This window comes from Coffea arabica, chromosome 6c (genome assembly GCF_036785885.1).
Source record: "Coffea arabica cultivar ET-39 chromosome 6c, Coffea Arabica ET-39 HiFi, whole genome shotgun sequence".
Lineage (NCBI taxonomy): Eukaryota > Viridiplantae > Streptophyta > Magnoliopsida > Gentianales > Rubiaceae > Coffea > Coffea arabica.
The window spans coordinates 29,430,261-29,442,355 of NC_092320.1; positions in this window are offsets into that span (position 1 = coordinate 29,430,261).

The window sequence follows — 12,095 nt, forward strand, 5'->3', positions numbered from 1 at the left end:
TTTTTCATAAAACTTTGTTTTCCCTTCCAACTTCCTTTTCAAATTATTTTTGCAATCAAAAACACTTTTTTGATTTTTTAAATCATCATTTTCCATTCTCAAACATTTGTTTTCTTGAAAAAGTTTGGAGTTTTCTTCCAACAAATCATTTATTTTTGTTTTCAAATCTTTATTTTTAGCATAAGATTTTCTCAAACTTTTATGCATTTTAATCATAAGAATTTTCACCTCATCATCTTCATTATCTTCATCACAAAAAGAGTGATAAGAACTTACCTCATCTTCTCCAACGGCCATTAGTGCCATTTGGGCCAACTCTTCTTTTTCTCTTTTTGAATTGCATTCATCCCATGTGACTTTGCAATCTCCTCTTGAACATCTCTTGTTGAAAATCTTCTTGAAAGTTTTGATGTGAGGAGTTATATCATTGTCCTCTTCCATGATTTCATTACCCATGAAGGATGGGTTATCCCCCACTTGATATGCTTTAAAAGCTATGCCTCTCTTATACATTCTTGCATTTTCTTCCTCTTGCACTTTGAATTTCAGCTTTAATTCATAAGAGGTTAGGGTATCCACAAGAGATTCAATGGACATAGAATTTAAATCCTTTGCCTCTTCTATAGCATTTATTTTGTTTTCCCATTCTTTTGGCAAGGCATTCAAAATCTTTCTATTTTTCTCACCCAAAGAATATTCTTTTCCAAGCAATTTAAGATCTTGAATAATGTCACAAAATCTACTACACATCTTATCAACATTTTCAAGAGGATGCATTTTGAAAAATTCATATTGAGAAACAAGCAAAGATTTCTTTTGTTCTTTAATATCTTGGTTACCTTCATGAAATACACACAATTTATCCCAAATATCTTTAGCTGATTTACAACCTTTAATCCTACTAGATTCATTTACATCTAAAGCATTGTACAATATACACATGGCCTTGGCATTCAAAGAAAGGTATCTCTTGTCTTTTTCATTCAATTCTTGTCTAGTCTTTAATCTACTCAAATTGGTGGTAGAGTCAACTATTCTAGCTTCATAAGGACCATCTTCTACCACATACCATAATTCAATATAAACGGATTGTAAGAAAATCATCATTCTTTGTTTCCACATGCTAAAATGAGAACCATTAAACATAGGTGGTCTATCAATAGATTGCCCTTCTAAAAAAGAAACTTTTATGGTTGCCATGATCTTTACTCTAAGCGGTTAAGCTTGATCAAAAGAGACCAAGCGCTGATACCAATTGTAAGTGCCCGGTGCAACCCAATGAGTACAAACAATATCACAATGATGCACAAAGATATATCAAATTTAAGCACCATAAAGAAAACTTAATTAAAGAGAAAAGATAAGAAATGCAAATCAAATATGAATCCAATAGCTTCTTCAATAAATGGCGATGCTAACCAAGATGTACAAGTGAAGGCTCACTCCTTCCTCACCCCAAACACACTTTGGTTGAGCCAAGGAGTTTTACAACAATTCTAGTTAACCCTCAACAACCTACACTTGAAAGATCACTCACCCAATTAAGAACTATTTTATACAAATGAGGCAACCTTCACCAAGGTTTTACCACTTCAAGTGATAGAATCACCTTCACCAAGGTTTTACTCCTCCTAGAGAATAACCTTCACTTGAGCAACCTCACAACCCAACTTTCCCAACCCCTTATACAACCAACAAAGAATCTTTCTACTCAAAAATCTCACTTGTAAGCTTGTATTTTGTGTTGGCAAAAGTCCCTTGTCTTCTTGTGCTTTGGGGTTTTTATAGAAGGTGAGAAATGGCTCCAAAAGGCTCTCCAACGGTCAAATATTAAATGCTGTCAAAACTAGCCGGTGGCCTGTCGGACGTCCGAACCCTGCGTCCAAACCACCTGTCGGACGTCCGAACTCTGCGTCCGAACGTCGTCAGAGAGTCATCAAATGTTTGCGAAATTTCTCGGACGTCCGATGCGATCGATGTGCGTCCGATGCGTGCGTCCGTTGATGTTCTTCATCCTTTCGAACGTCCGATAGCTTCCTTTCGGACGTCCCACATGAGTGCCCTGTTTTTGCTTCTTCTTTTATGCCACACGAATCTGTTTTAACAAATTACTCACATAAAAACATTAGCCCAAATCTACATTTTGGTTTGTTAATCATCAAAACCAAGGATTGATCGACCAAGGTCAACAAAGTACAAGGCAGAATTACTTTGGAAATTCTTGGAACTTTAGTGGCTTTGTTAACCGACTTCCCGAACAAATTTTTATATAAAATTTGACAGAGAAATAGCCCTTATATGGTAGAGTAATACTACCAAATTTTGTGCCATTCCGAGTCTATTTCAATGTCCAACTGAAGTCCCGAAGTTCATGTTTCAAATCTGGAAATTCTTGATCAATGAGGAATATTTGGTCAATTTTGAGCTGCTATATCTTGGCACTTAAAACTTCGATTCTTGTTCCATTTGTTTTGTTTTAAACTTTGATTACAACTCTAATTAAGTTCCAAATTTTAGAGGCTAGTTCGCATTGTGTGAATTTTGCCGAATTTTCAAACTTTGTTGAAAATCAACTCAAATCTGTCTTGACTTTCCAAAACAGCAACTTTGGGCCAAATTTCGAATATCTTCCATTTTGAATCTTAGAAAAGTGTCTTCTAGGAACTTTTAGTACTTCGGAACTAGTTTCTAACGGTACCAAATTTTTCATTTTTGGACCTACTGAGTGCAAGACATGATTTTTTTAAGTTTGACATACAAAGCTGAATTTTGCCAATTTCTTAGAAAATGCAATTTCAGAACCTTGACTTTTTTTCTCGATATAGATTGAACGTTTTGAACTCGATTTCATGAACGATGATAGACTCTTTTTGAACTTTAAAACTCCACTCTTGAACCTCGAGTAGAGAGAATTGAAGCTTTCTTTTAAGACTTTGATTTAGTCTAATTGAGTGTGCATCCTTCTTGGTAAATGCACGATTTTAAGTAAAGTTAATTATTACTTGCTCAGACGCTCAAGGGGACCTTCAAAAGGAACTCGGAGCCAACACCTAAACACTTGTTTGGGAGCTTACTCACTTGTTTTGACCAAGTGAGTGTTCCATATAGGAGTACGTAATTTGAATAAGTCTATGACATGCTTATTCCATGATCATTAAGTGTTAAATGCTACATGTTAAGTATTTACCACACTTATGCATATTTTAAGTAAGGTATACTTGAATTACTCGACATGAAATACTTGAATTGCATATTTACGTGAAGTGTTTAAATGATTAATTATGCTATGGTTGCATAAGTTGGTTGGAGTGAATCTCCTCGACTCTTAAGTGGTAAAAGTGGGAAATGGCCAATGGCGGCCTATTAAAATGGAAAATATCTGCCAATTAACCGTAATTACTTACTGTAAACCGTTAACCGTTAACCGTAATTACTTACCGTTTATCAACCTACTTGATTACCTGACTACTTGATTACCGTAAATTATATGTTCATATGAAATTACCGCATATTGCTTATGTGTTTATATGTTAAATGTTACTAATAATTGCTCATATGAAATTATCCACCATGTTAAGGCAAGTGTGTACTTTATCTCACTCGACCTACTAAAATGATAAACTTTTACCTTTCACCGATTTATTTGATTACTTGTGCATGTTGTAAGCTCTAAGCTGAACTGGGCCTTGCCCTTGGTTACTAATCTACTCGAGCCAGGACTGGACTCGGTCGGGTAGGTTAGAACCCTAAACCACCGTTTCGGTATACTCGAGTACTACCACTGGAGGGATAAGGTGATGGCCAGACAAACCGAGGGGATTCTGAAGTTATAAGGTGCAGTTGACCGAAATGGTTCCACTGGAATACCGTATCCTTCAATGTGTGTTTACTTTACATAATGATAACTGTATCATGCTAATGTGATAAGGTGCAACCTTGGACCATGCTTATGTCATGCTCAAAGTGCTCGTACAATGATGACTATCTCATGTTAGGGTGCCCAATATGCAACCTTGAACCATATATGTGGTATGCTCAAATTAATTGATTTATTAGAACTGCTAGAGTGTCTTGGAATCTCACTGGGCTGTGTAGCTCATTCCACGGTTTTGTTTTCCTTAACAGGATTCGAGACCAAGAGTGCTCGTGAATAGTACTAGATTGTTTTCTTTTGAAAACTTTAAGTTGTATTATAACGGATGGTTATAGTACATATTCCGTTGGGTTGTATTTAAGCTTGAAGGCTAACTAGTTGTAAGTGTGAGATATTTTGGAGTCCTTTAATTATGTATTGAAGTTATTTGAAGTATTCCGATCTTTTGAATTATGGATTGTACCGAGTCTTGGCGAGAGTTGGGCAGGCGTCCCGCCGTTACCCTTGGGTTCGCCCTTGGGAGAAGTGGGGGCGTCACATGATAGGATTGCTTTCTACTTTTATTTTGACCAACACATAATTAAGGGCAAAAGTGAAACAAAAAATTGTTTTTTGGTGAAATATACTATACATAAAAAACACATGTCCCTAAACATGATTAAATATATGGGACGGAGGGAGTACACTGTAATAAGTAGTGTATGTGTTTGTTTAAAACTTACCACCCATTTACCTGGGGGGGTTTTGAGCATAATCAATGGGTATGACCTTTAATGATAGTGACTAATAGTGTTTGGTACTCTACTATGGCAATGAATTTATGGTAATGGAAGACATAAAATTCTTCAATCACCATTCCAGAGTAAATTGGGCACTTTTGCCTCTCATTAACCGCCCAACCAAAATAATAGGAAAAGAAACTCTCCAAAGATTTGTCTCCGTCGTTCTCTCCCTCTTCTAATTATATTCCATCTCCATTACCCAACTCTCCTTCTTGTTTTACCCGTTAGCTTGCACTCTTGTCTTACTCATCTAGTCTTCCGCCAAAGTGGATCAAGCAATAGGAGCTTGAGAGATGTTATATTTATTTATTTATTTTAGTTTGGGTGATTGTTGAGAGGACTCTGATATGGAATTTTACAAAATTGGATTAGCTTTGGAAAAGGTGTAGTTGGGATGCTGCATATCCCAGTTGGTATTCATGGTGCTGGTTTTCATATTTACAGAACTTTGACCAATTTCAATTGAAAGTTTGCTTTTATTAAGTTTGATGGAGATGATTTGAAGAGTTTGAGAGAAATCCTTGAAGTTTGGGAAGTATGGGTGTGTGATTTTACAGAATAGGTGGAGACAGGAGGTGATTTTGCAGGATCCCGATTTGGTAGCAAGAAAAATTTTGAAGAAAACAAAAGAAATTAATTTGTGAACTTAAAAAAATTGAAAAATACTTAATAGATTCCCGTTGCAATACAACTACCAAACAAGTGAAAAGGAATAGCCAAGACCTATTACCATTGAGGGCCTTTTGATATTCATTGCCATTGTCATTCCAGAGTATTTACTAAACAGGTGGTTAGTGTTTGGATAGAGTATTATTGGAAATATTATTTGAAATAATTATTGTAACACTTTTGTAATGTGATGTAAGTCAGATAAAACAGTAGTTAACAATATAAAAAGGTGGAGTGAAAAATATATTTATAATGCTATCGAAATATTATTTAGCAAAATTGAGCAATCCCAACACACTTTTTATTATAATTAGTACTAAATGCACACTTGACATGTGTGTAATACAAATATATATAATATTTATGGTCATATATTTTATATAAATTTTTTATTACTAAAACAAGGTTTAATCTTTTAAATTTTTTTCATAAAATAATTTCATACCAATAGTTATAATGGTTAGGGATAACTATGTTGAAAACCTATGCTTAAATGGTTAAAAGCAAAATGGTCATGAGTGATTATCTTGACAATATGTGTATAGGTAACTAAAATAAAAGTAATTTTGCTAAAGGCAAAAATTGAAATTCATAAAATGACAATAAATGTTTACCCCAAACTCATTCCTCTCACTTTATATATGGTATAGTTTTATGTTTAATTTTGTTGTAGTTTACTATAGTTGTTTAAAAAAATTGCTAATATTTATCCAAAGCACTCCATTTTTCCAAAATGTCTCCTTTGCCCTTTCCTCACCACTCGCCACCTATTACTGGCAATTTTCGCCAGCAACCACCAATGTCCACCTCAGCCTATGGTATCATACATAATTTTTTGTTATTTTTCTAAATTTTATGAGTGCTTTAGAATCTCGCTGCATGTAAGCAACAGACATAACAAACCAAAATAATTGCCATAGACATGAAGAAAAAAATAATACAAGAATATAACAAGATTTTTCAATTGTTAATATTTGTATCTTGCAATTAATCTCATCAATCCAATTTCTAATTCTCTTCATTTGAAATATCAACTGTGGAGTGCAATTACTCTAGCTATTTAGAGTAAGTATAATTAGGTACATACCAGACTTATTGATCACATTCAAAATGAAATTGATAAATTAAATACAATAAATTGATAAATAGTGTGAATTTGGTATGAACTGTGTTGAAACTGTATTTCCTTCTATAGAGCTGAACTAGACAGATAAAGAGGGAACTCAATCATGTGAAAGTAGAACTCTTTAAGAATCCTGCAAGGAAAGGAGCAATTCATGAGGAGCATTGGAGTCAAGTCCTCAAGGTTACTTCGACGCTCAAGTTAGTTTCCATTTGTGAAGAAAAATTATATTTTTCAATGGGTGTTATGTATCTCTATATATAAGTTTTCGTATGAGAAAGTGATAAAGAGACAAAAGATAAATGGATAAAATTACCTCTTTCTGTTTGGTTGGATAGACATTAGTTCAGATGATGATTTTCCATCCTTTTCAAGATAAAGATAGTCATTATCATTTACTAACTAAGGTCATCCTTAACCTCAGGAAATCAGAAGCTTGTCCTATCCCCAAGATTCGAGTTTGGGGTCAGTTTGATTTATACCAAGTTGGGATAGCTTCGGTGGCTGCGTGGCATACATGCAATATATAGCTCTTCACTAGCCCCCCAGGTCAAATTTTATTCTTATGTGAATGGATCTAACCTTTAATGAACTAGATACGTGGCAATCCATCATTAGTTGAGTTAGATCACCATTGCCTCCTGGATGTCTCAGTCAACATTCCAGACGCCACTTCCCTAAGAAGTTGTGTCCACCAATCACATTGTCCTTAGAAATCCACGCACCTTTATAGATTTCACATGTAACCACCTTTTATGATTTTCAAAAGTCCAAAAAAGTCTACATTCTTCCCCCATTTTCATTTTATAAATAGGAGACTTCTTATATTTATTTTACTCTTTTTGGCTTCCAATATTCTTCTCCCAATTCCAAGCTTTCACTTTTGCACAACCATTCGTCTAGAAAATTTTTGGCTTTTCTTCTCCAGTGAACACTTCCTTCTTCCATTTTTCTAGCAATCTCATCTCTACATCTTAATTAGTAAGTCTCTCTTCTAATTCCTTTTTGTCTAATCACTCTTTATCACTACATCTTCACTAAAACATAGATAGATTGCTAGCTTATTAGAGTAGAAATCATTTCTTCTTCCTCCTCTTCTTCATCTTCGTCCTCTATTTCTTCTAGCCGAAATTTCAATCTTGAGTATCTCTTAGAACTATCTAAGCCCATAGAAGTTATGAGTTCTCCAGCTTTTTTTTCCAGAACCCCATTTGTTGACCTTAGAGCAAGTTCTGTAAAGCAAGCTAACCCTACTGAGCAGCCCCCAATCCTCCAACATGATCCTTCACAAGAGTTCAATACTAAACAGGGAGAGAGTCAGGTCGAGATGAGCAACCGAGGTCACCACCCAAACGCTCAGGTCAACCTACCTGACCCTGTCTCTATCAACTTTGGCCACATCCCCAATTTCTCCTCTACTCTTTCTCAAAGGAACATGGACAAGTTAACTACCACTTATTTCATCCCAGAGTCCTTTGGAACTCGGGTAGCTAGCCCTAACGAAAGAGGCAACAGATCTCCTCCTTGCTACATTGTCATCTATAGGAAACAGCTCGCCTCAGGGTTAAGACTTCCTATTGCTAATGCTTTTTTCGATATCTTGACCTACTGGAGGGTTAGGATAACCCAATTTCACCCCAACTTCATTAAAATCATCTTATGCTTTCTAATCTACCATCTCTTTGTGTAATTTTTTATTCTCTTTCTTTGTTCTAAGAGTACCATATGCTTAAAATTTCTCAACCCAGGTGGTTCTATTTTGCTTTGCGTTCCTCTAGCAAAGATAGTAAAACACCCATGATATTTTTTTGGAGTTCCTTCCATTAAAAGGTGGAAGAATGAATTCTTCTTTATAAAAGTCAACTTTTTTCCTACTAATTTTTGGAAGGTAAGGAAAGTCGAAACCAATCCCTAATCTGCCGATATGGACATGGACACCTTTGATTTGCTTCTAAGTTCTAAAGCCAAATTACACACCAAGGAGTTCTTCTCTAGTCAATTTTAATAGCCAAACTAGTCGATCCTCTGTCTAGTAACCAGGATAGGGATATTCCCCAAGAGGAAATTGTAATTTATCCTCTCTCTTCCTTCCTCCTTTTTTTCACTAAGAGTTCTAACCCTTATTTTTCTTCTTTAAAGAGAGATAATTCTCTTTACTCCTATCCTTTGTGACTCCTACTCAACCCTCCACAAGAAAGCTGCCAACAGCAGAGCGGCTTTCCTACCCAACATATCAACTCTATTCCTATTCAGCCCTCCCTAGATGCCTAGTAAAATAAGGATAGGAAGATGCTCCCAAGAGAGGTCGTCCGGAGAATAACCAACCACCTCCTCCCTCTAAGAAGGTTACCTCCACCACAGCCCAGCAAGTTGCCATGGGTAGTTCTGATGATTGGGAGTGGTTCATTATGGGCTTCACTCAGCTAAGTAGTAGGCAGACCATGTGCTGCCACTATAAACATGGCACTTTAGGTATGCGGTGCCACTAAAACTTTGCCAACATCCCACTATACATGACCCCCATCACTTTTATTCATATTAGGCTCTTTCTATCAACAATTGACATAGTATCCGTATGTCGCCTGCGAGTTGGCCTACAGTTCTGGCGAGTGCGGAGTATACATATACAATTGGTTCATCCACAATCAAGTTTTACATTTATAAACTCCTAAATACCCCACACGCGATTTATTGCAAATATACGAATCGTGAGCGAGTATAGGGTATTAAGGGTCGATCCCACAGAGAAGATTGCAATTACAGGTATTTTTCGAACTCCTTTATTATCTAGACTACCATAAATATAAAATTAAAGAAAATAATACAAGAAAGCTCATAGAGATATGGATTTCCTTACTACTCTTGCAAATGAAGTTATCGGTTAAGTGAATGCTATTATCTTCGCTAGTTATGGCGTAATTTCCTAATGTATGTGAAACCTACTCTCGTAGTGAATCAACTATACTTGTAGCTAAACCATACCTACTCTCGTGGTTATGAAATTAGCTACAAGTTCATTTCTTCTATAAAATTATATGAAACAAGTCACTAAAGCCACAAAGATGCACCTTTACTCTTGTGAGTGAACTCCCTAGGTTTATCACTTCCTTGAACTAGTGTTAAATTCCAATTCTCATTGCAAATTTAGCACATTTAGATAATCACAACTAATGGCCGGTTAATCATGATTAGAAAAGCAAAAGTGATCAATAACTTGCTCAAAATAATATCATCAAATAACCAAATAAACATCACTAACAAGATATAGCAAGTTCAACCATAACTCTAGACATAAATTCAACTAAACATGATAAAAACATAAAATCAAACTTGTATTATAGCTAAACATAAAATCAAATACAAAAGAGAAAGTAGTAGAAGAGATATCACCCTTGTCACATGAGATCAATCTCTCCATCTTGCTCCTTAATTTTCATCCAAATCTAACTATGAATACAAGAAAGAAAAACTATACTAACTATACTATACTACTGTAATTAATGAACTAAGGAAACTCTAATGAAAGCAACATTTTTGATGAGTTTCTCTGGCCTTCCAAAGTTATGAAAATGGTCTCCAAAGGCTGCTATTTATAGAGGAATCCAAGGTCAAGAAGAGTTGTTTCTAGTTGGCAAAATTGACTCTTGAAACTCTCTTGAGTTGTTTCTCCAATTTTCCAGCCTTTTCTTGGTCAGATACAGCCGGAATTTCTAGCTAGAATTGAGTTGGAAAAGTTGTGTGAAAGCAAGGCAAGTTGAAGAGCAAGTTGTAGAAAACAGGTGAGAAAACACGACTTGAGAATACGCGACTGCAACCCACATTTTCATTGAGTCGCGTTTTCATTTCTGCACTACTTCAACTTCTAGTTTCTTGATGATGGAGGCCGAACTAACTCTTGTGCGAAACATAAAAGTTGTATACTTTGAATTAGCTTTCCAATGCCTGAAGAATCATCCAATTTGGAGTTCTGTGGACTGAGATATGACCGAAATACCAAATACTGGTTAGAGCTCTATTTCAGCTTACGACTACAAAGTTTGCGCTTCTATATTTCGACTTTTTGACAAGGAAAATGATGGATCTGGACTTCGATATCTCATGCCAAATGTAGATGTATCTCTTATCTTCAAAATGGTATAATAATGACCTCAATCCAATACTTGTAGCTCAAGATATAACTAAAATACCACAAGGTGTCAAAGCTGTGAAACTTGCTTCCTTTTGTTCTTGATTGCATTTCCTCTTTTGCACTTCGTATTCTCTTTAAAACCATTTCAAATCATCATCAATCATCCAAATATCTTCTCAATACACTCCATTTGATGATTGAATCCTTAAACCTACAAAAGCATGAAGTTTTTACCATAAAAATCTATAGAAATGCAATTTTCACACTTTAAACCATAAAATGCATATTTTCACTAGAATCTTAGTTAATTAGCTATAAAAATAACTAAAACACACCAAAACTAACTATTAAGGCACACTTTAAACACGTAACATATCTACTTGTCAAATATCCCCACACTTGAACTATTGTTTGTCCTCAAGCAATAAGAAATACATACCAATAATGATCCAAAATGTTAAAAATAAACATATGTGCACCATTAACTTCATTTTCTCAAAAACAAGGTAAATAACCATTATGCAATCATCCATTAATCCTCAAGTACTCATAATATCAAGTAAAGGAGAGCCAATTATATTGCCATTATAACAAATTCAAGTCAATTTCTCATCCTTACCCAATTTCACAAGCAAGTAACTCATATGGTCAATAAAATGCTTCCTAACTCATGATCATCCCTTATTCAAACTTAAAGAGGGATTTATTCATATAATATAGCTAAATATATACTTAAGTTGTGAAAGTACCTTTTGACGCGAAAATCGACATTTTTAGATGAAGATCGCTGGTCACTCAACACTTCACATACTCAAGTTGCCTTGCATACTATTAATTCAAGTACCGTTTAACGTGAAAGTTGACATTTGTAGATGAAAACCCCCGGTTACTGAGTACAAGAACCATTGGAGTAGAACAACCCTTATTCTCTTTTTGTTTTTTGTTTTTATTTTGTTTTCTATTTTTTTAATGAAGAAATAATAAAAATGCCCTCTAAAGAGTAATCATGAGAAGAGTATTGCAATTATTGACCATATTTATCACTTAACCATGTAAAATCAAGTAAAGAGAAGAAATTTTATCAAATATGCAAAATGTAGGCATAATTTTCTTCACTTTACAAGATATACTTTCCTATAAATATACAAATTATAATCACATAATAGTCATTTCCAAGTTAAATGAGAAAAGAAGTTCTCAAGCCACATATATTTATCTCAAAAGTAGAAGGAATTTGAATTACTAATGGTATGGAACTTATTACCCTTTGGATAAAATTGAAAATATTTGAAACTTTAGGGGCATTTTTGCAATTTTGCAACCAACAAGTCAATCACATACAATGCATATAACCTCAATTCTCCCCCCACACTTAACATGCACATTATCCTCAATATGTAAAAGGGAAACTTAAGATAAAGAAAGTAATACTCCCTTATTGTTGCGATTGAAGTGTCAAAGCATGAAGTTCACGAGCCATTGATCCATTTATCTCCACAACTTCATGAGTTCCATTTG